The sequence below is a fragment of the Ovis canadensis genome, chromosome 12 (genome assembly GCF_042477335.2).
Source record: "Ovis canadensis isolate MfBH-ARS-UI-01 breed Bighorn chromosome 12, ARS-UI_OviCan_v2, whole genome shotgun sequence".
Taxonomy (NCBI): domain Eukaryota; kingdom Metazoa; phylum Chordata; class Mammalia; order Artiodactyla; family Bovidae; genus Ovis; species Ovis canadensis.
This window is the reverse complement of record NC_091256.1, coordinates 88,579,250-88,604,469: the sequence shown is the minus strand read 5'-3', so window position 1 is coordinate 88,604,469 and position 25,220 is coordinate 88,579,250. Positions and strand designations below refer to the sequence as shown.

Sequence of the window (25,220 nt, the reverse complement as noted above, 5' to 3'; positions counted from 1 at the left end):
TCCAAGAGCGACGGTCTTAACTGAATAGACTGTGATCACCTTCAAAGTAGGAGGGCAAATTGTGGTTTGGGTCATCCATGGATAATCATAACCACTTTGGGTGCCAGTTTGAATGTATGAAATAGGGACTTTCTGCCGTGATTTTGATATGTGCAAAATGACATTTTTTTTAAAAATTAATGACAGAAAATTATTGAAAGTGGGTCTAGAAATATATTCACTGGAGTTCACAGTAATTTAAAGTATAAGTCACAAAGCCCTCTTGCAGAAAGGGGGTATGAAAAGAGCAGAAACAAATAAACAAACAAACAAAAAAGGTTAGGATTTTCATGTCCAAAACCTTGGAAATGAACAGCTTTTTAGCACAACTAGATTGTACGTTTCACAGTATCAAAGAAATCTTTGTACCATAAGCTAAGAGAAATGTATTGAGTTGGTTTCATTTATTTTTTGTTCAGTAGTTTTGAAATGATACTAATTTTAAAACCCTCTTTTAGAAAAATGTAAATCTATTAAATATAAAAGGATAACATTGACTAACATTAATATGATTTTAGGTCATGTAAGAAAATTCTATTTAATTTATGTAATCCAAATACATCATGTTTACCTACCATAAGCATAACCATATTTAAATTATGAGATATTGTTTTGATTTGATACCTCAAGCTACTTTGAATAACAAATTCTCCGTGTCATTAACAGTGAGATAAATTCATCCCTGTAACTAAGCCAAGAGAGGCCTTCCTTTTTTTTAGTTCAATGAAACAGATCCTTCTCTCTCACACAATGTGACGTGGAGGTCTGCCAAACTCTCGGCTGGAGGAATCACGCTTCTTCTTCCTTGTTCTTCAGAAATGGCTTAAAGTGCATAAAATGTGTGACTGCAGCTACTCTGCTCGTTTTTGTCTCCCACCCCCTCCAGATCCTCGCAGATACTGTAAGGTCAGCAGAATTCTGAGCTTCGAGGTTGCTTCAGTGAACATTCAACGCTGTCGGTGAGTTTGGAATTAAAAATCAAAACCATCGACCGTTGATTGTACCCTATGGCCAACCACCATCTCCACCCGTGGCTTCAGAAATTGCTGAAGACAGGAAACCAAAGCAGAACACACCGGGACCTTCCCTTCCTTGGGCAGAGGTTCTTTCTTAAAAGGTCACAATCAACATTCATTGCTGTCGGTGGGTTGAACTGTGTGGACAAGCTCACTGAACAATGAGTGCAACTGTGGCCCCGCATTGTGCGAGCGTGATCAAGAGGACCCCACCCTCGGAAGATGCCGCTGAAAGTAGGGAGACGGCTCTTTACGCCAGCTCTTCAGACGGCAGAGTCCACACGACCCAATCTCAGTGGAAAAGGCACTAGTTAAACAATGCTTTGCTGCATTTCTGTATGTTATGCACAGAGCACTTTTTAAGAGAGTTAAGCTATTTCGCCCATGAAATCTGTAACACAACTAAGTTTTCCCATCTTCATTTAGGGGTGAAAAAGGAAGCATGAAGAAGGTTATCAGCATCTTTGCCTTTGGTACCCATGCCCTTAAAGCAATAACAACACTTAAAACTATCTGTTCTCTGCATCTTCTGTTAGATTTCCTGGTCAAATTGGAACATATGTGTCAAATTTCTTCAGGCATGTCTGACTCTTTGCCACCCTGTGGACTGTAGCCCACCAGGCTCCTCTGTCCATAGGATTCTCCAGGTGAGATTACTGGAGTGGGCTGCCATGCCCTCCTCCAGGGGAGCTTCCCGACCCAGGGACCAAACCTGTGCTCTTACGACACGGGCATTGGCAGGCAGGCCCTTTACCGCTGGCATAATCATCAAGTAATTGTATCTTTCTGCTGCTCTAAAATAACACTTCCTCTTGTCACGGAATTTGCTAAAGCGGGAAGAAATATATATATAAATAACTATAGAACTCGCAGGACACTTCTGAGGAGTCATAGAGCAGATTGATTTCCATAATTAAATCCAACTTGCAGAGGAAATGTTACCCACATGTTTTGTTTTCCCTTCCAGGAACCTTATCTATCATTAGACTTATGACCACAGCTTATGAACTGCCTCCTGTGACATTATGGTTTGGGTTTCTTAACTAGTTTGGTGCAATGGTTTCATATAGTCCAAACGTCTTTGAATTTGCAGTTTTAAAGTTATCATTTTTGATGATGATAATCATTCCATTATTAGCTATAGGAATAACAATATAAATACTTACGGAGCGTCTATGTGTGGAGTATCTGGAAGGCTTCAATGTTTACTTTTTAAAGTCTGTTAAATATATTATTCTTTCCATTTCTCGCCTTCTTCAATTCCACTTCCATTAACTCCCACTGCAGCAGCCCATTCTTGTGCCCTTGCTCCACAGCTCATCGTGACCATCACATGTTTCAGTACGTCCATACCTAAACTGAGAGGGTCCGCTCTCTACCTATGCATGCCCTACTATTCTAGTTTCTCATTATTTTATCCCCCAAACAACTGTCTATTCTGCTGCAGTGTTGCTGGGGAAAAAAAAAAATCACCCAATCGTATGATTTTGTGTTTGGACGTGTTCATGGGCTTCCAAATTTCTTGGTCCCTCAACTCTGACCTTGCAGCCTCCCGGCCCCTCCTCAGGAATTACCCCAAGCCTCCTCCCTGTTCCTCAGCTGCTCCTCTCCTCTCTCTGGTTTACAGCAGGTGAACTGACCTCTGGTCTCTGTGGAGAAGCTTTAGTCTCTCTGGCTGTCCTCCCATTTCTTCACACTTATCTCTGAAGGCGTGGCTTCCTCCCTGTGGTGCCCTTCCTGCCTCCTCCTCATCAGGACAGGTCTTCCTCCACGATATCCCTCTCCTTTGTTACCATATCGGTTCTCATTTCAGCTCAGTTCAGTTCAGTCACTCAGTCATGTCCGACTTCTTGCGACCCCATGGACTGCAGCACGCCAGGCCTCGCTGTCCATCACCAACTCCTGAAGTTTACTCAAACTCACTGTTTTCATCTAACAGCGTGACAGAGGATGAGATGGTTGGATGGCATCACCGACTCAATGGACATGAGTTTGGGTAGGCTCTGGGAGTTGGTGATGGACAGGGAGACCTGGTGTGCTGCGGTCCATGGAGCCACAGAGTCGGACACGACTGAGCGACTGAACTGAAAAGTCAGTTTTCTCTCTTTTTCAACAGAAATAAAAGAAAATTTGGAAAGATCTCTGTACTTGCTGCATGCTTGAAATAATCATCCCATTTCTTTCCTCTGCTTCAAGCTGGGTCTTCAGAAATAAGATGCAGAGCCACAGTGATGTCTGGATGTGAGGACTGCCTATTTGACCTCGATTGCCTGTGACTTGGCTGCTTCTAACATCCCTCTCACACACACACACAGGACTTTGTCCTGAGGAAGCTGTTCTGGATCAAATCCCCAGCAAGCTCCCAGCACCAAACACAAAGCACACGGTCGTCATCCCACTTGAACACCCTCTGTCACCACTGACGTTTGTTCTTTTTTCAAACTCCAGTCTCCATTGACATCATGAGCCTGTCCTCACTGGGCTCGCTTTCCGTCTTTGGAACAGTGGCATCCTGTTGTTTAGAGACCCATCTTCATCCGCCTTACCCAGCACAGCTAGTGTGTTTGTGAGACACATCTTTGGTTTTCAGAATTACTTCTCTTCCCAGGCTTCACAATCTCTGAAGGGATCTCAGGCCCCTGTACAGTGTTTACGTCTGCCTAGATGTTGCTGATACTGTCCTTGTCTCCAGATGAGATATCCCAAATCTGCAGACCCGCCTTCTGCTCTTCCCATAAACCATTGTCCATACACGACTACAACAAATTCATCATCTTTCCCCCAAAGGATAACAACCTTTATCTCCTGGGCAACCAAAGCCAGAAATCTGGACATCATCCCATTGTTCTGACTTTTGCCTTCTGTTCTTTCCTGCACATATAACCACAGGGTCCTAAAGACCTCCACTTATTGCTATCCTCCTAAGATCCCATGTTTTCTCTGCACTTCTCCTATATCATTAAGGAACTTGTATCTTACTTGGACTATTCTGATGGTCATCTAACTAACTTTCTGTCTACAATCAGCCATCTGGTCAACATATTTTACCCATAATATATATTTTTAATCTTTTTAAAACTTTAATCTTGTTATGGAACACGTTCATGACCTAATATGTTTAATAGATGTATTGTTCTAGTGGGAAATGTGAATATAGCCAAGTGGGAAAAATGAAATTTCCCCTGAAACTTCACAGACTCTCTCAAGTTTTTTATTTCAGTATATTAAGGAACTGATTGCAATTTAAAATTTTGTCTAAAGTAAGTGAGGTTGACAATTTACTAATCTTGAAAAGATGAAGAACTTTAAAAATATTAAACACACCAAAAGAAGAAAGATAAAAGAAAACAAAATAGTGGGAAGATTTGACTCCTTGAGCTTAACCTTTAGCATGTCAAAAAATACAATAAGAAGGCAGATGGACTAATGACAAAGAATATGAGCAATAAAACAAATTATTAATCTGATTGATATGTAAAATTTTTAAATATATATTCAGTTCAGTTCAGTCGCTCAGTTGTGTCTGACTCTTTGTGACCCCATGGACTGCAGCACGCCAGGCCTCCTTGTCCATCACCAACTCCCAGAGTCCACCCAAACTCATGTCCATTGAGTCGCTGATGCCGCGATCCAATCATCTCATCCTCTGTCGCCCCCTTCTCCTCCCACCCTCAATCTTTCCCAGAATCAGGGTCAATATAGAAAGTTTAATAAGGAGAAATTAACATCTCAAGAGAGAAGTGAACAATGCATCTGAACAGAGAATTCACAAAAGAGATGCACGTGGGAGAGGCAAGGTTTACATCCATGCTGTAGAAGGCTGCTCCACTTGTGAAAACTCAAGTATAAGACAATGGGATGCCACCTGTCTTTAGTAAAGTTAATGGATGAAGAAAAACACCCAGAAGCCACTAACACAGAAAGGAACGTCCTCATACTGTACAATGTACGATTATCTTTGGTTTCTGTGAACACTTATTTTTATGCTTAATCTGCCTTTTTTGGACATTTAATCTCTACAGTGATGGCTGATTGGACCAAGGGCAATGAATCCATAAGTCTGGAAGAGACGTCCATATTTTTTCCTTGGGAACTTGAGCTAAAATCCTTTCAATCAGTCAGGAGGTAGTAAGTGTGTGCAATATCTATAATGTCATGAAGATACGGGGTAGATTTCATTTTACTCTATGTATCTGTTGGTAGATCAGAAGTAGAGGGTGGTTAGTGAAGATAGCAATTCCATGAAAAATGGTGGAGCAGTTTTTGCCCACTAAACTCCAAGTCCAACCAACTGTCTTTGCTACGCTTTTTGATGACTTTTACACATCTAGGAATACCAGATCACCTGACCTGCCTCTTGAGAAACCTATATGCAGGTCAGGAAGCAAGAGTTAAAACTGGACATGGAACAACAGACTGGTTCCAAATAGGAAAAGGGGTACATCAAGGCTGTATATTGTCAGCTTGCTTATTTAACTTCTATGCAGGGTACATCATGAGAAACGCTGGGCTGGAAGAAGCACAAGCTGGAATCAAGATTTGCTGGAAGAAATATCAATAACCTCAGATATGCAGATGATACCACCCTTATGGCAGAAAGTGAAGAACTAAAGAGCCTCTTGATGAAAGTGAAAGTGGAGAGTGAAACTGGATGAGAGTGCTGGATGGCATCAGTTCAGTTCAGTTCAGTTCAGTCGCTCAGTCGTGTCCGACTCTTTGCGACCCCATGAATTACAGCACGCCAGGCCTCCCTGTCCATCACCAACTCCCAGAGTTCATTCAGACTCACGTCCGTCGAGTCTGTGATGCCATCCAGCCATCTCATCCTCGGTCGTCCCCATCTCCTCCTGCCCCCAATCCCTCCCAGCATCAGAGTCTTTTCCAACGAGTCAACTCTTCGCATGAGGTGGCCAAAGTACTGGAGCTTCACCTTTAGCATCATTCCTTCCAAAGAAATCCCAGGGTTGATCTCCTTCAGAATGGACTGGTTGGATCTCCTTGCAGTCCAAGGGACTCTCAAGAGTCTTCTCCAACACCACAGTTCAAAAGCATCAATTCTTTGGCGCTCAGCCTTCTTCACAGTCCAACTCTCACATCCATACATGACCACAGGAAAAACCATAGCCTTGACTAGGCAGACCTTAGTTAGCAAAGTAATGTCTCTGCTTTTGAATATACTATGTAGGTTGGTCATAACTTTTCTTCCAAGGAGTAAGCGTCTTTTAATTTCATGGCTGCAATCACCATCTGCAGTGATTTTGGAGCCCCCAAAAATAAAGTCTGACACTGTTTCCACTGTTTCCCCATCTATTTCCCATGAAGTGATGGGACCAGATGCCATGATCTTCGTTTTCTGAATGTTGAGCTTTAAGCCAACTTTTTCACTCTCCTCTTTCACTTTCATCAAGAGGCTTTTTAGTTCCTCTTCACTTTCTGCCATAAGGGTGGTGTCATCTGCATATCTGAGGTTATTGATATTTCTCCGGGTAAACTTGATTCCAGCTTGTGCTTCTTCCAGTCCAGCATTTCTCATGATGTACTCTGCATAGAAGTTAAATAAGCAGGGTGACAATATACAGCTTTGACATACTCCTTTTCCTGTTTGGAACCAGTCTGTTGTTTCATGTCCAGTTCTAATTGTTGCTTCCTGACCTGCATACAGATTTCTCAAGAGGTGGGTTAGGTGGTCTGGTATTCCTATCTCTTTCAGAATTTGCAGCCAAAGATGGAGAAGCTCTATACAGTCAACAAAAACAAGACTGGGAGCTGACTGTGGCTCAGATCATGAACTCCTTATTGCCAAATTCAGACTTAAATTGAAGAAAGTAGGGAAAACCGCTAGACCATTCAGGTATGACCTAAATCAAATCCCTTATGATTATACAGTGGAAGTCAGAAAAAGACTTAAGGGTCTAGATCTGATAGATAGAGTGCCTGATGAACTATGGAATGAGGTTCGTGACATTGTACAGGAGACAGGGATCAAGACCATCCTCATGGAAAAGAAATGCAAAAAAGCAAAATGGCTGTCTGGGGAGGCCTTACAAATAGCTGTGAAAAGAAGAGAAGTGAAAAGCAAAGGAGAAAAGGAAAGATATAAGCATCTGAATGCAGAGTTCCAAAGAATAGCAAGAAGAGATAAGAAAGCCTTCTTCAGCAATCAATGCAAAGAAATAGAGGAAAACAACAGAATGGGAAAGACTAGAGATCTCTTCAAGAAAATTAGAGATACCAAGGGAACATTTCATGCAAAGATGGGCTCGATAAAGGACAGAAATGGTCTGGACCTAACAGAAGCAGAAGATATTAAGAAGAGGTGGCAAGAATACATGGAAGAACTATACAAAAAAGATCTTCACGACCCAGATAATCATGATGATGTGATCACTAATCTAGAGCCAGACATCTTGGAATGTGAAGTCAAGTGGGTCTTAGAAAGCATCACTATGAACAAAGCTAGTGGAGGTGATGGAATTCCAATTGAGCTGTTTTAAATCCTGAAAGATGATGCTGTGAAAGTGCTGCACTCAATATGCCAGCAAGTTTGGAAAACTCAGCAGTGGCCACAGGAATGGAAAAGGTCTATTTTCATTCCAATTCCAAAGAAAGGCAATGCCAAAGAATGCTCAAACTACTGCACAATTGCACTCATCTCACATGCTAGTAAAGTAATGCTCAAAATTCTCCAAGCCAGACTTCAGCAGTATGTGAACTGTGAACTCCCTGATGTTCAAGGTGGTTTTAGAAAAGACAGAGGAACCAGAGATCAAATTGCCAACATCCTCTGGATCATGGAAAAAGCAAGAGAGTTCCAGAAAAACATCTATTTCTGCTTTATTGACTATGCCAAAGCCTTTGACTGTGTGGATCACAATGAACTGTGGATGGCATCACAGACTCGATGTACCTGAGTTTGGGTGCTCTCCGGGAGTTGATGATGGACAGGGAGGCCTGGCGTGTGGCGATTCATGGGGTCCCAAAGAGTCGGGCACGACTGAATGACTGAACTGAACTAAACACCTGTACCAGATGACTATTGTCTTGAAATTAATCCTAGTTTATTCATTAGTTAAGACTAGTATCCCAACTGTCTTTGCTATGCTTTTTGATGATTTTTACACGTCTACCAGATGATTGATGTCTTGAAATTAACTCTAGTTTATTTGTTAGCTAAGACCAGTATCTATTCTTTGTCTTCAGAACCATACAATGCTTGTGAGAATATGAATGGATGTAAACTTTATGGAAGAAAAATTTTATTTATTAAGAATGTTTAAGTGTTTGTAAACTTTGAATCAATCAATCTCACTCTAGGATTCTCTTTAATGTATGTATATAGGAAGCTATTTAAAGCAACTTTAATTTTAAAAATATAATGATGGAAGCAAAATATAAGTCTGACAATGGGTAATGGACAATGGATTATGACAGGAATATGAGAAAAAAGAACAATAAACAAGATGTTTTCATGAGTGGAGAGCCTGCTTATAATTAAGTAAAACTCAGGCTGAGGATTAAACCCCAACTTACTAAAGGAAAAGTTATGGTGAAATTTATTAACCTTCCTAAATCTCAATTTTCTTAACCACGTAATTGGTATAATATTTCTTACCTGATAACTTTTTAGGAGAAATGAAATAATTTGCATAATTACTTTTGCTCAATACATGACAATACTCAGTAGTATCAGTAGATTCTATCCTATGTATGATAAAATCTCATTATGTAAAAGTTATTCTTTTCATTTAACTCTCAGTGCTGGAATCTTGGTTATTTTTTTCTATGAATTATATATTTTTTCCTTTTATTTCTTTTTCTTTGGCTTTGTTTTTCTTTGATTTGTTTTAAGCTGTTTTAACATATACCTCTTGATTATCCTGAAAGACTTTAGGCCTTAGTTCAAGAAATCACACCACAGATTATGCTTAACTTTTGGTCAACTGCAAAAAGAAATAAAGTTAAATGATATTGTTGCTTACTTTATTGAACTGATACAATGATCTAGGTGTACTGTCTCCTTTAATCCTCACAGGAACCACCTTAGGAAGGAAATATGATTTTGAATATGAGGACAGGACAGGAAGTCATATGCCTGCTGCCACGACTTGTTGAGTGATGACTCTCAACTCTACCATCTAGTTTATACTCAAGTTTTAAGAATCCAACCATTAATGAACAACTTTAAGAAAAGAAAAAAAAAATACTATATTTCTTTCAAAACAACAGTTCAATCCAATTTAAGTTTCCCCGGAACTTAAGTGAAATATAAAGACGTGGTCTAAGAACAAGGTGTATTCTCCCAGACTCCATGTTTGGAAGGATAGTCTATAATTTAAGTGATGTGAGACCTGGTTTTTCTTGTTCATCAGAGAAAATTGCTTGTTTTGGTTGCTGCTCCAGGCTGGCACCAAGAGCTGTGTCAAGGACACGGTAAGAGTGCACCAACTTTAGGTGAATGAATGAGCTATAAGCACAGCTCCACAGCAAGCCGAGGCTCACACGACATGACGCTTTAGGCCGGATGCTGTCGAATCAAAGTTGCGTCTTGGTTAAAACGTGGTTTATTTAGGAAACTAAATGTGCAACAGTGGCATTTACTTCTAGCCTCTAGAGTGGATTCCTAACATTCACTTATATATATAATATATGAATGTTACCACAATATTTCTTCCAATCAGAGCAATAATGGCAAGACAAACCATCACTGCCAGCAGTAAGAGAAAGAAGAAAGAAATGGAAGGATGGAAGGGGGGAAAGAACTCTGATCATTATGATTTTGAAATGCCATCAACGATAAGACGCTTCTCAATTTAAGAGATGTGAAAATACAAAACAGATGCATCTTACAGTTAATGAGAGTATTTATTCCCAGAAATTCGCCAGGTGGTAGTCCTTCTTTTAAACAATACACACAAACCTGAAAATGTAACACAAGTAGGAAAAACATGATGGAAAATTTGGAGGAATGGTTTTAATTTTTCCCCTACCTTTGACCACAAGTGAAATGCACGGTTTGGAGTTTACAAGTGTTTTCAAGGATTTCCAAGAGTTGTTTGAGTTGTACATTATGTTTATCCTAGATGCTGACTTCAAAATCCAACTTTCCCCTTGACCTTAAGGTAAGAATAACTCTGTGTATAAACAGATTTTTCATAATTTCTAAGACTATAAATTATAGCTAGCAAGGAGAGCTAGCATTTGTCTAGCAGCCAAATTTGTATTTTTAAAAAATCCTTTCTTTCACCTTCCATGACGCCATCACAATTCAATATAATTTTAAGAGGTCTTAATCACATTTTCCAAATCAGTCTCCCATCCTCCCAAGACAAATTCACTCATTCTTTCTGTTCACTCTGTGAGTACCTACAGAGTCCTTTAAAACACCCCTCCCCATGCAAATTTTTCTAGATTCCCCGCCTGCCTCTCTCTAAGCCCTAGACAGACAGCTTGGACTCGGGCACATAAAGCCTTAGCTAGTGGCGCCAAATCACACAAAGCCATTTTTAAGATGCCTGTTCTATGCTATCAATCCTCTTACCTTAGGCAACCCCCTCCTGCTGGTTAAGTGCTAACACATGCTTTACAACTGCAGGAGGGGATATGGTTTACAGATTAAAATTAGATGCAGAATTAAATTGCTTGAACACAGCTAAAAAGAAGAGGGTAGTGCAAGGAGTGGAGAAGACAATTTGGTCATGCCAGTACTCACACACTTAATTCCAAGACTCGAATTTCCATAAATTCCCACTAGAATCCTTGGGTTCAGCTTCTGCTTCCATTACTGAGAGTCATTTTCAGAGCACTAACACACAGAATCTGTCAAAGAATAAGCAGCCCCATGAAAATGCATGTTCAAAATGTGGAATTTACAGCCGTGTGAGATCGCTGAGTCAAATACCAGAACTCCTTTAGAGAGCCAAGGAGAGTAATTTAAGGACCCCTAATGACATGTGTGGCTTTTCAGACTACTATGATAAGAGTAATCAGATCTCAGGCTTCAGGCTGTAACTTGATCACCTGTGCTTTTCAGAAAAGAATTCCTGTATACACGACAGCACTGCACAGCTGGCCGAGCACATTACTGGGCATGTCAGAAGGGAGGGGAGGGGAGGTCACCTCCTCCAGACCATTAAATGCCTTTTGCAACTGGTAAACACAAACTAACAAGCAGTAAGGATAGATGAAGCTTGATTTAAAAAAAAAAAAAATGACAGCTGTGCCTGAAAATTAAGACCTAAACCCATCAAGAAGGAATATGGCCAGTGAAATGCAGTTTCTTGGTTTAGAACGCAAGGGCATAAAATGCAAAGTTTTGTACTCTTCTTAGGCGAAGAGCTGACTCATTTGAAAAGACCCTGATGCTGGTAAAGATTGAGGGCAGGAGGAGAAGGGGACGACAGGGGATGAGGTGGTTGGATGGCATCACCTTCACAATGGACATGGATTGGATGGACTCCGGGAGTCGGTGATGGACAGGGAGGCCTGGCATGACGTGACTGAGCAACTGAACTGAACTGAACTGATTCAATAGACATGTGCGTGGAGCCTATTTTTTCCTGGCATTTTGTTGAACAGTGAAAGATACACAGCACAGTTTACTATTTAGAGGGCTCTACAGTAAAGGGCTAGAGAATAAAAGGTAGGCCACCAGAACTTAAAAAAAGGTCAAGGTTGAGTCTTCCTAGCTTGCAAAGCAAAGGATGAAAACCAGTGGAGAGCGTCACTAGGTCATCAGCAGATGGGAGAACATTATGGCGTCCTAACGACAGAGAAGAGTATTCATGGTCATGTGATAAGTCAGGATTGAAATCTAGCTCTCTGGGGATGATGAGAATTGAATTCAAGTTCTGCAGATGGTTGGGTAAAACAAACCTCGTAGTTAATTACTGACCAGTGAAGTGTTTTCAGCTAGGTCCAGAAAGGGTTTGCTATACCAAGGTCACTGCAAGTTCACGGTCCTTTTCTAGTTTCATCTGGTTAGAGCTTGTTGTTGTTCTGTGGCTCAGTTGTGTTCGGCTGTGACCCCAAGGACTTCAGCATGCCTGCTTTCCCTGTTCTTCTCCATCTCCCGGAGTTGGCTCAAACTCCATCTCATCCTCTGTTCTCCCCTTCGCCTCCTGCCTTTCGTCTTTCCCATCATCAGAGTCTTTTCCGATGGTTAGAGCTAGTTGTCATGAAATTTAGTTTTGATATCTTCCAGGCAAGTTCTACTCTAGTAGAAAAGTTTCCATTTGCAGATGTGGAAGGTCAAGCAGCTGAGGATATGGAGTCAAGGAAAAGAGAGCACTCCACGCAGTGAGAATAACGCATGCGGACACCACTGTGGCATCGGAAAGGCTATTGCAGGAACCGACGGGGGCCGCCACGGTATGAGGAAACAAAGCCGGCACAACTGCTGCCCCTCGAAGTTGGGAAGGTGGCCTATGGCCAGGCCATAATATACAATGGAATATTACTCAGCCATACAAATGAATGAGATCATTTGTAGTGAGGTGGATGGACCTAGAGTCTGTCATATAGAGCGAAGAAAGTCAGAAAGAGAAAAGTATCGCATGTTAATGCATACATATGAAATCTAGAAAAACAGTACAGATGAACCGATTTACAGGGCAGGAATAAATACAGAGATATAGAGATGGGCACATGGGCACAGGAGGGGAAGGTGGTATAATGTGTATACTTACAGCTCAGGCTTGTTGCTGTACAGCAGAAACTGATACAACATTGTAAAGCAGTTATGCACCAATAAAAAAAGAACTTTACTACTGTCTGAAGGAAAATAGAAAGCCACCAAAGGATTTTAAAAACAAAAGGTACAGGTGGGATTTGAAGGGCAGTAGATGATCTCACTGAATTTAAAAAAAAATCACTCTGGTGACTGTGTGAACCACAAGCACAAGCTGGAATCAAGATTGCCGGGAGAAATAACAACCACCTCAGAGTCGCAGATGACACCACCCTCATGGCAGAAAGTGAAGAAGAACTAAAGAGCCTCTTGATGAAAGTGAAGAGGAGAGTGAGAAAGCTGGCTTAAAGCTCAACATTCAAAAACCAAAGATCATGGTATCCGGTCCCATCACTTCTTGGCAAATAGATGGGGAAACAATGGAAACAGTGAGAGACTTTACTTTTGGGGGCTCCAAAATCACTGCAGATGGTGACTGCAGCCATGAAATTAAGACGGTTGCTCCTTGGAAGGAAAGTTATAACCAACCTAGATAGCATATTAAAAAGCAGAGACATTACTTTGCCAATAAAGGTCCGTCTAGTCAAAGCTATGGTTTTTTCCAGTAGTCATGTATGGATGTGAGAGTTGGACTACAAAGAAAGCTGAGCACCAAAGAATTGATGCTTTTGAACTGTGGTGTTGGAGAAGACTCTTGAGAGTTCCTTGGACTGCAGGGAGATCCAACCAGTACATCCTAAAGGAGATCAGTCCTGAATATTCATTGGAAGGACTGATGCTGAAGCTGAAACTCCAATACTTTGGCCACCTGATGCGAATAACTGATTCCTTGGAAAAGACCCTGATGCTGGGAAAGATTGAAGGCAGGAGGAGAAGGGGATGACAGAGGATGAGATGGCATCACCGATGTGACAGACATGAGTTTGCGTAAACTCTCGAGTTGGTGATGGACAGGGAAGCCTGGTGTGCTGCAGTTCATGGGGTTGCAAAGGGTCGGACATGACTGAGCGACTGAACTGACTGTGTAAAGCTTTGCTTACTGACCTGAGGCTTTAATAGATGCTTGGGCTTCCCCAGGGGCTCAGCTGGTAAAGAATCCACCTGCAATATGGGAGACCTGGGTTCAATCCCTGGGTTAAGAAGCTCCCCTAGAGGTGGGCATGGCAAGGCACTCCCATATTCTCGCCTGGAGAATCCCCACGGACAGAGGAGCCTGGTGGTCTACAGTCCATGGGATCACAAAGAGTCGGACACGGCTGAGCAACTAAGCACAGCACAGCACACCATTGAGGAAGCAATTATCATTGTCCAGAGAGAGATGAAGGAATTCGAAACAGAAGTTTCCAATAAATGTGGGTGATCTTTTTCACAATGAAAAAGAGTGATTGTGTGAGGGGAAATAACTAGGGCATCCAAAACACAAACTGCTGGATAATTGATGAACATAACACTTAAGGCCTGATCCCAAGTTTCCATGTTAGCGGCTATGTTTGGCAGCCTGTGAAATGAGCCCCAGTGATCCTCACTGGCAGGTATTTATACCCAGTTCCTGAGCATGGGCTGGACCCATGGACTTCATTCTAACCAGGGGAATGGTGGTGGGGGGGGTGGTGAGGGAGTCATTTCCACGATTAGGTCACCAGCAGACATGTCCTCTCCTTTGACAGTTCTCTTCTGCTTTCTCCCGGGTCACTCTCCGCGGGGTGAACCACCTGTACTGTCATGAAACAATCTTGGTGGAAAGGTGTCCACAAAGATGGGTGGAAGCCACAGCTGCTTGAGTGAACTGGCAGGTGGATCCCGATGTAGTTTGATCTGGATGTGACTGAAGCTGGACCAACGCCTTGACCACAGCTTACGGCAATGCTGAGCCAAGAGGGACCCAACCAAGCCACATCAGATTCCCGACCGCAGCGTGAGGGAGTAAGTCTTCATTCTTTTAAGTTGCTAAGGGTTGGGGTGATTAGCAATAGGTGACTAATGCAGAAAACTTGCTGGATAAATAAGCAGTTTGCCCTTCTTATGTCACTTCTTCTAATTTTTTGTTGTTTAATCTCTGGATGCACCACTACACTTCTTCACTATCTTAGACTTTTTCACTTTCTTACTAAAACTTTTCTTAATATGTTACGTTCTACAGGAGTCAGTGTACAGATAGATATAATCAAAAAATTAGATTTTTTTTTTAGTTTTAATGGTTCAGAGGCTGATAGAAGAAACGAATAGAGATATGATGTCTTTATAAATCTAACTCTATTATAAAATTAGGACGTATTTTGCTTTGATAAATTTCACACAATAGGTGAAATCAAAGTATTAAAGTATCTTTATCTTCTCTGCTTTGTTAATTTTAGCAATTTTTGGTAAAAGCTATGGTAGTACTTATTAAGTAAAAATGACAGTCTTCATATTTTTGATGTAATTACATAATAATAGAAGAAAGAACTCTTGGTATCTCACTGATGATATCTGAGTACTATGAACCAAGAATGAATGGCGGGCGTAGAGAGAACACGAACTTGTCTCCATGAAAACCTTGTCCGCTGGGTACTGCACCACTGCTGGTTTGGCTGCTTGCCGTCACACTCAGCAGGGACTTCTTCCTCCTGCTGACAGAGCAACCTCATTGGATGACAGCAATCAGCTGCCAGGCTCTGCCTCTTCTGGGTACCACGATGCCCCTGGAGCACTGACTCAGACCCCCAGAGCTGCCCGTGTGGAGGACTCAGAGCAACTTTCTTTCATCTTTCAGTGTAATGTTCTGATAAAATGGTACCAATGAACTGCACTTTCTCCAAATATAAAGCCTCCATGGAGCATTTCTTTCTGTCTAATTCAGAGAATCAAGCATAAATCCATAAATGGAGCCAACAGAAGCATCTCTATGTCAAGTACCTTGCAAAGGTGCTTTTAGGACTAAACCCAAACAAAAAATCATTTTTTGTGTGTGAAAGCCTCCCAATTTTTCATACAATAGATTCCTGGAAAATCATGGCCAGAATTATCTGAATCAGGGCAAAGGAAACCACTTGACCTCAAACTAATTCCACCCAGCATCAAAGAAAAGTCATCCTCAACCTTTCCATGTCCTTCTGTTAATAACAATAGCAACAAAGACAAGAAAAAAAATTAATTAATGTCTCAAGATCTCAGTCAGTTAAGAATCTGCCTGCAATGCAGGAAACCCAGGTTTGACCCTGGAGAAGAGAATGGCTACCCACTCCAGTATTTTTGCCTGGAGAATTCCATGGACAGAAGAGCCTGGTGGGTTACAGTCCATGGGGTTGCAAAGTATTGGACACAACTGAGCGGCTAACACACACACACACACGTTATTTTGAACAACTGGCAGAATATAAGAAGTTCAGTCATGTCCAGCTCTTTGCGACCCTAGGACTGCAGCACCACAGGTCTCCCTGTCATCAGAAATTCCCAGAGCTGGCTTAAACTTATGCCCATTGAGTCGGTGATGCCATCCAAACATCCCATCCTCTGTCGTCCCCTTCTCCTTCTGCCTTCAATCTTTCCCAGCATCAGGGTCTTTTCCAATGAGTCACTTCTTCCCATCAGATGGCCAAAGTAATGGAGCTTCAGTTGCAGCATCAGTCTTTCCAATGAATATTCAAGGCTGATTGCTTCTAGGATGGACTGGTTTAACCTCCTTGCAGTCCAAGGAGCTCTCAAGAATCTTCTCCAACACCACAGTTCAAAAGCGCTTTCCTTAGAGTCCAACTCTCACATCCACACATGACCACTGGAACAACCATAGCCTTGACTAGACAGACCTTTGTTGACAAAGTAATGTCTCTGCTTTTTAATATGCCATCTAGGTTGGTCATAACTTTTCTTCCACTGAGCAAGCATCTTTTAATTTCATGGCTGCTTTCACCATCTGCAGTGATTTTGGAGCCCAAAAACGTAAAATCTCTCACTGTTTCCATTGTTTCCCTATCTATTTGCCATGAAGTGATGGGACCAGATGCCATGATCTTTGGTTTTTAAATGCTGAGTTTTAAGCCAGCCTTCTCATTCTCCTCTTCCCCTTTCATCAAAAGGCTCTTCAGTTCCTCTTTGCTTTCTGCCATAAGCATGTTGTCATCTGTGTATCTGAGGCTATTGCTATTGCTTCTGGCAATCTGGATTCTAGCTTGTGCTTCATCAGGCCCAGCATTTCTCATGATGTACTCTGCATATAAGTTAAATAAGCAGGGTGACAATATACAGCCTTGACATACTCCTTTCCCAGTTTGGAACCAGAATATATTAGAATTTGGAACATAGGAAAGAAGAACCCATATGACTGCTTCCCTCAGAAAACAGTGTCGCAGGGAAGACGGACACCAGAGCCTTGCAGCCTATTGCACTGCTGGCTTCCAATACAAATAACATGAATATATTCACAATAATGCAGAATTATTTTCGCTTTTGGACAATGCATGTAAGATTCACTTGGGCTTCCAGACAAAAATCATATGTTACAAATACCATTCTTGATATGAAAGTGGCAACAATCTTCCAGAAGATAAGAAGAACAAAAGAGGCTGAGAGTAGAAATTTAGAGGCTTTTGTATCCTCATTTGAAGACATGGAGATTGGTAATAAACTGCCGATAATGATGGGAGAAGCAATAGTTTCAATAAATTATTTAACGCTAAAACATTACCAACAGAAGAGCCTTATACTGAAAGTGTGTAGAAGAGGTAGGGAGAATCACAGTGAGAAATGGATAAATAAATGTAAATATTGATAAACATATCATTAAAAATATATATAAGACAAAAAATGATTTATAAGTGAAACTGAAGAATATTGTTTACGAACACCACTCTACAATACAATCTTTTTGAACTATGACTGATGTAGTTTTAAGAAAAAAATATTTTTAAAATATTATAGAATAAAATGGCACTAGTATAAGCTGTATTTTACTGATTCTCAATGGAAACTAGTGTGTAACAGTTTTGATAATTCACGTTTGTAAAGCAATTTTCATATTAAATAGAACAACTTATCCAGCTACCCAATTCCTCTTCATTCCAAAACTTCCCAAACTGATTTCTGGGAGCCTCTGAGGTATTTCACAGGATTCCATTGATAATGACATTTTCTCTGTCCCCTGAGGTCAATACCCACAAGGGAAGTTCTGGTGTCCTTTTCAATACCGTCATTGCCAAATACACACAAGTCTGACTTGACAAATTGGTGCTAAACAGAAGCCATATGGTTCTCAGGAGCCAGTGGGGTGGCTACTCCTCTTTGCCACCCTCCCACGCTCATAACTCAAGTTTCCAGAGGGTGGTTGTTGTTGTTTTTTGGTTTTTGTTTTTTTTTAAAGAAAATTCCTTTGTCTTCTGCCCACAGCCTTTCCTCTTATGAAGCTCAGGGAGATATCTAAGGGTCCAGTGGGGAACCGTCCCAGTACATCCTGCTTACAGCCTGCAGGATGGCAAAGGTATGGTGGAGGCTGAAGTTTCAATCCTTCGGCCACCTGATGCGAAGAACTGACTCATTAGAAAAGACCCTGATCCTGGGAAAGACTGAAGGCAGGAGGAGAATGGGGTGACAGAGGATGAGATTGTTAGCATTGCTGATTCAATGGACATGAGTTTGAGCAAGCTCAGGGAGATACTGGAGGACAGAGGAGCCTGGTGTGCTGCAGTCCATGGGGTCGCAGAGAGTCGGACAGGACTGAGCGACTAAAAATAACAACAAAGGGCACAGCTGGCCTCAAGCATTTGAAAGCTGCCCGAATCTACCAGTTCCTTCCGTTTAGATTCTCTTTTCAGATTTGTTTTATATTTTAAGACTCAAATCCTCTACGCAGTAGGTGTTAGGACCTCACAGCTATCAAAACGCATGGCCCCCCAGCTCTGGAGGAAATCGAGAGGAACTCATCATAGACTCACATTCCCAAATCTCAGAACAGGATTCTGGTTCGCTCAGGCAACGTCGACCAATCGACCATCACCACCTGATTGGTGAAGGAGGCAGAGCTCTGTAAACCCATAACTGATCTAACGGAAATCCTGCCGTAGGGAGTGTAGGAAGAAGGGCCTTCCCTGGTGGTCCAGTGGATCAGTCTTCGCCTTCCAACGCAGGGAACGTGGGTTCGATCCCTGGTCAGGGAGCTAACAGCCCACCTGCCTCACAGCCGAAATACCAAAACATAGAAACACTGTTGTAACAAATTAAATAAAGACAAAAAACAGTGCACATTAAAAAAAAAAAAACACTCTAGAAAAAAGTGTAGGAAGGATTATTCTTCAGAAGAACGAAGGGGAGGCTGTGGTTTTAGCACTGAGCGTAGAAGAGCATCCAGGCATAAGAAACAGTGCAGGCACAAGGTCCTGGAACTCCTCTTAGTGGGTGCATGTTGAGCGGTTTAAAAATCACGTGCTTTCAGTATGTACCCACTTTCACAGAGAGCAGAGGAGCTTGTCCCCATGTTGTAATCTGAGATCAGCAAAGCCAAAACTGCATCGATTCTCAGTCCTATTATGAAGCCCAAATTTTCCACAGCTATAGTGTTCGGTTCAGGTAAGCTTCTTTCAAACGTGGGCACAGTGGTGAAGAATCCGCCTGTCAACGTAGGGGAAACAGGAGATGCAGATTCAATCCCTGGGTCAGGAAGGTCCCCCGGAGGAAAAAATGGTAGCCCACTCGAGGATTCTTGCCTGAGAAATCGCGTGGAGAGAGAAGCCTGGCATGCCGCTGCTGATGGGCTCGCAAAGAGTCAGACATGATTGAGCAACTGAGCGCACACAGAGAGGCTGAGTGCAAAGTAGGAGAATTATAAGTTATCCCGTCCTGAACTTTAATAACTTCCCTCAAATTAGATTCTTAATTAGCTGAATAGTCAAGGAAAGCCCTGATGGCTTGAGTCACACAGGGAGAGATTTTGTATGCCTATTTTCAAGATGCAATGCTTAGGAAAAATACAAAACAGAGTATACAGTCTTACGAAAAAATGAAACCATTCACCTTAGAAATTAGGACTCAGGAAACACGAGGCATATGGGGAGGCTCTGAAGGAACGGGCCCGCTCGTGTTCCCGCACACACCTGGTGGTTTAATGTCAGGCTTTCGAGTTCAGGCATCGGGCTTGAATGCTAGTGAATTTGGGCAAGTTCCCTCACACTCTGCTACGGCTTCCTTGACTTCTAAGCTACAAATGGTTTTAAAAGCCTCATGGAGTTGTGGTGAATTAAAATAATTATATACAACACAGAGCGGTGCTGAGCATATACTAAGACTTGAAAAGTATTCATGCTAGCTATTACTCCTAGGGAGAAGGCTAGACACTCCGAAGCTGTGAGCTTGTAGAAGCAATGGAGAAAGAAACATGGAGGGGAGGAAGTTCAAGAGTCTGCGAGGCACCAGTGGGCACGTTTAAGCCCGGGATAGCATCACTGCAGCAACCCTTGTATCTGCAGAATTGGTTTAGGTCCAAAGCTTCACATATGGCTTTTGAGATGGAATTTTGACAATTTGTCCTACTGTGGGTGTGACGCCTTATTAGACAGCACAGTGCACAGGTCAGCTTTGTATAATTTGGGTATAACTTCTCCCCTGAGTTTACTCAATAACTACTTTGAACTTAAATCTGGAGATGGCTGTTACTTAGCCAATTTGGCATGAGAATTTTATATATATATCTTTTGAAAGAAAACAAAAAGTGTGGGACTCCCTTACTCCTCCTTTATGGAATAACAATATTGTATGGAGAAATACAGACCCATACATTAGATTTGAGGTTGTTAAATTATGATCTGAGCAGCCCAAGCCGTAATAGCTATGATCCCACACCACTCTTGCTTTTGAACTGTTGTGTCTTAGAAGACTCTTGAGAGTCCCTTGGACTGCAAGGAGATCCAACCAGTCCATTCTGAAGGAGATCAGCCCTGGGATTTCTTTGGAAGGAATGATGCTAAAGCTGAAACTCCAGTACTTTGGCCACCTCATGTGAAGAGTTGACTCATTGGAAAAGACTCTGATGCTGGGAGGGATTGGGGGCAGGAGGAGAAGGGGACGACAGAGGATGAGATGGCTGGATGGCATCATGGACTTGATGGACGTGAGTTTGAGTGAACTCTGGGAGTTGGTGATGAACAGGGAGGCCTGGCGTGCTGCGATTCATGGGGTCGCAAAGAGTCAGACACAACTGAGCGACTGAACTGAACTGAACACCACTCAGAGACCTCTTGCATGCATGCTAAGTCACTTTAGTCATGTCCGACTCTTTGCAACCCCATGGGCTGCCTGTCAGGCTCCTCTGTCTATGGGATGCTCCAGGCAAGAATACTGGAGTGGGTTGCCATGCCCTCCTCTGGGGGATTTTCCCCACCCAGGGATAGAACCCAGATCTCTTTCATCTCCTGCATTGGCAGGAAGGTTCTTTACCACTAGCACCATCTGGGAAGCCCAACAGATATCTTGGGTCCTCAGTTTTCTGTTTGTTTTTTTTGCTCAGTTGTTTGTGAGACTGTTTAGTCAAATAAAACCTATCCAGAAGCCATGGGTATGAAACAGATATGAGGGATGCTTCTTGATTAAAATATAGGAGAAATTATAGAATCCTGACAATCCAGATCTCCTCCCCTTGGTTCCTTTGCAGTTCCCAGGGCGGTTACATAACTTCTGGACAAAAGCCTTCCCCAGGCGCTTTCTGTTTTTAGCCACGTATTTCAGCTGAGCACCTACTTCCCGCAAAGCTAAGCACAACTAACGCACCCTAACCATGGAAAGTGGTTACTACAGCTTTTTGCCTCTTCTGTTCTCGTCTGTGTATTTTGTCTTCTTTAAATCTCCTTAAAATACACTCTTAAAAATGTCTTAATTAAATGGAAAGAGATTATCAGTAAACCACTATCAAGAAACCATTTTAAAATACAATAAGATCATAAATATGTTCATATCAAGTAACCATCAATCAATCATTCAAAAATCAGTGGATTACTCTTGTTTCTCTGGGTTAGACTTGGTCAGCATTTCTTGTTTCAGGCAAGAAAATACCACTCTCTTGTATTCATGTTTGGAGCCTTAATTACAGTTATGACAACTATCGCTTCTTGTCTAGGCCTTCAGTGTTTGGAGTAAACAGCCCAGATTTGAGGTCAAAAGAGTTGGTTTTAAGTCCAATTTCTACCACTTGCTAGTTCTATGAAAGTTAATCAAAATGCTAAACATTTTGAGCCACAAGTTGAGATAAATAATATTTTCAGGGTATTCAATTGACTTTGTGACCACCATACTTTCTCTTTTTTAAAAAAATTTTTACTGGAGTATAGTGGATTTACAATTTTTTGCTAGTTTCTGCTGCACAGAAAAAGTGAACCATATGCATCTATCTCTTTTTTCTAGTTTATTTTCCTGCACAGGTCATTACGGAGCACCGAGTCACATTCTCTGCGCTATACAGCAGGCTCTTGTTTATCCGTTCTGTGCATATTAGTGTATACATGTCAGTCCCAATCACTCTCTCTCTGGCAGGTGGCCAAAGGGAGACAGGGAGATGAGGTAAGAGACCCTCACAGCAATTTACACATAAAGAGGGTGGCCCTGACCAGTGCCCTAGCCTTCTTAAACATTAATTTTATTAGCGTACAGTTGAGTTACAATGTTGTGTTAATTTCTGCTGTACAATGCAGTGAATCAGTCGGCCTGTTTTCTGTCTTCCGCAGTGGAATGTAAGCTCCTTGACTGCAGAGAGGTTCTTCAGTGACGTATCAACTACCCAAAGAGCTTCCCAGGTGAATCTAGTGGCAAAAAAACCCACCTCCTGATGCAGGTGACCTAAGAGACCTGGGTTTGATCCCTGGATGAGGAAGATTCCCGGGAGGAGAGCATTTCAGCCCACTCCAGGATTCTTGCCTGAAGAATCCCATGGACAGAGGAGCCTGAAGGGCTACAGTTCACAAAGTTGCAAGAGTCAGACACGACTGAGCAAGTAAGCACACACAAATGCTTGCACACAATTACCCAAACAGTGCTGAGTGCAGAGTGGGAGATGAGTGAAGTTTTGGTTGACTAACTGAACAATGAATGAATAAATAAATACATATTTTGAAGTGGTTTCGTCCCATAGCACCTACCACAGTGTCTGACATGGAGAAAACACCAATCAAATGTTACTATTCTTATGCAATTTTCTCAGAGTAAATTCTGAGGTTATTGGATCACCAAATCCGTTCATAAGCACGTGGATAGACTTTCCTATGTAATGTTCTATATGAATCCTGAAAATGATTGGGTAGCAACAAGAAAACGTACTGTGAGACATTTTTGTTTATCAAATTCCATGCTTGTTTGCATGACAATAACATATTTTATTATTGTAAAACGTTTTTCAAAGCGTTTTCTCCAAGCAAGATTGGCTGCACTGTAGTTTTTCTGCCTGGGGATATGTAGAACATCTTCTTCGCTGTCTTGCAGGCTATCTTTATCCAAACTTATTTAAAAGAGTGTCTCTAGAAATATCCTCACATTTTATTCTCAAGATTTTTATAAAGTAACTGTCACATATTTCTTACCAGTATTTCATTAGTGAGCTAACAAAGCTAACAAAGAAAATAATTTCACATTTTGCAGCTAAAAGGAGACTCTTAAAGTCAAGCCAGCTGTTCAATTCCTCAGTTCTTGTGATCACCAATGCTTGTCCAGTCATAGGAATTATCATAACCACCCTTTCCTTGAGTTGCTTGGAAGACTATGACCAGGCATAACTACAGAACTCTGGTTTCCCAGCTGGAAACATGGCTGCTCTCCACGGCATATGCAAGACTTTCAAGTAGGAATCAAATTCCCAAGTTTATTTTAGGTATTAACATAATATGGACAGACCATGTCGAAGATGTACACTCTTGGAGCAACCATAAAAAGACCCACCAAAAAAAAAAAAAATGCAATTCACCTTCACTTTCCTATTGTTAAAGATATTTCGCACTGATAGCATGGAAGGAATCAATACGTGGAAAAGAAGAGTTTGACCCAAAACACCTCATTTTTAAAGAAGGACGTTTATCATGGGTTTAAAGGATAGTGAGTTCACAGGCCCCAGTGTGAACACGGGCAACCGAGGGGGAGGAGGTTTCTAGCGAGGCCACTTCCAGCTCCCAGCAGGTGCGGCCTGGGTGTCAGTCTGAAGACTTGATTCATTAAGTCCTGCCACTTGGGCACTGTACTCTTTATGACAAGCAAAACAAGGAGGAACAGTGAGGCTTTTATATTTAACCCATAAAACTTAACACTCTGACCTCAACCATATAAACCAGAAGTGAAAGAGGGCATTGCAAATCTGACCAATAAAACTGGAAAAGCACTTCCAGGCTGGGATTAGAAGACGCTATGTCTGTGTACACTGGGGAGAGAATGGTTTGCAAGCTCCTTTATGTAGGTGGTTCCAGAACTGGCAGAGTCCACATTCTCTACAGCATTTCAGACACATTGGTGAATGGTGGACAGGCCCCTTGGCAAGAGCTGGTTTGCACCAGGGGCTGGGAAGTCTCTTGGGTAGAAAGCTGTGGTGATGGGACTTACCGTGGTCCAGCGGCTGAGACTCCTTGCTGCCAATACAGGGAGCCCAAGTTCCATCCCTGGTCAGGAAGCTAGGTCCCTCTTGCTGAAATAAAGACCCAGCACAGCCAAATAAATAAATCTTTAGAGAGAAAGAAAGATGTGATGTGGTGAGAAAGGAACCCTCTGTTGTCGAGAGAAGATAGCATTTCATGTCTGTAAGTTTCCTTTTGTGTCAATCCTGAGAGACCCAGACCATGTAGAACTGAAACCATGTACACAGCCAACAACAAGTCTCCACTTCCCCTTCCTCCAGGCCCCTGACAACCACCATTCTACTCTCTGCTTTTGAATTTGAGTATTTTATTTTTTAATTTAAATCTTTATTAAATCTACTTAGTCAGTTTTATAAATGTTTTATTTATATTGGCGTGTAATTGATTAACCGTGCTTTCTCAGTTTCAAGTGCACAGCAAAGCAACTCAGTTATGCATCCGTAGGAATCTGTTCTTTTTCAAATTCTTTTCTGATGTAGGTTATCATTGAGTATTGAGCAGAGGTCCCTGTGCTGTACAATAGGTCCTTGTTGGTTATCTGTTTTAAATATTGCAGTCTGTACATGTCCATCCCAGGCTCCCAGTATGTAAAGTATGCTGTGATTTGTCTCACCTTGGAAGAGAGGAAAGGGCAGAGAACCGAGAGAAAGATGTTGTTTTAATGGTCTCTTCCTGGGGAAAGAGAAGTGAAAGTAACACTGATGTCAAGAAGGTGTCCTAAAGTTATGATTTCAAGTCTTTCATAACCATACCATAACTTGAAAAAAAATTTTAAAACACCTTTTCTGCGTGACTTTCACTTCAAGTTTTTATCTACTTAAAAATAAACCTACCTATGACCCAGTGATTCCGCTCCTACGTATTTTTACCCAAGAGAAATGATAATGTAAGTTTTCAAAAAAAAAAAAAAAA

The 25,220-nt window shown here is 41.7% G+C and overlaps 2 long non-coding RNA genes across 2 annotated transcripts in view; one reads left to right on the top strand and one right to left on the bottom strand.

The window, feature by feature from the left end:
• The window catches only part of LOC138415787 (uncharacterized), a 27,726-nt gene extending 3,211 nt beyond the window's left edge, over nucleotides 1–24,515 (bottom strand). The window contains exon 1 of the long non-coding RNA XR_011247406.1: nucleotides 24,277–24,515. This is a non-coding gene — a long non-coding RNA (uncharacterized lncRNA). The remainder of the gene's footprint in view (nucleotides 1–24,276) is intronic.
• LOC138415790 (uncharacterized) lies at nucleotides 14,409–25,220 on the top strand. Its single transcript, XR_011247411.1, has 3 exons — nucleotides 14,409–14,664; nucleotides 18,103–18,193; nucleotides 22,422–25,220. It is a non-coding gene; the product is annotated as an uncharacterized lncRNA (long non-coding RNA).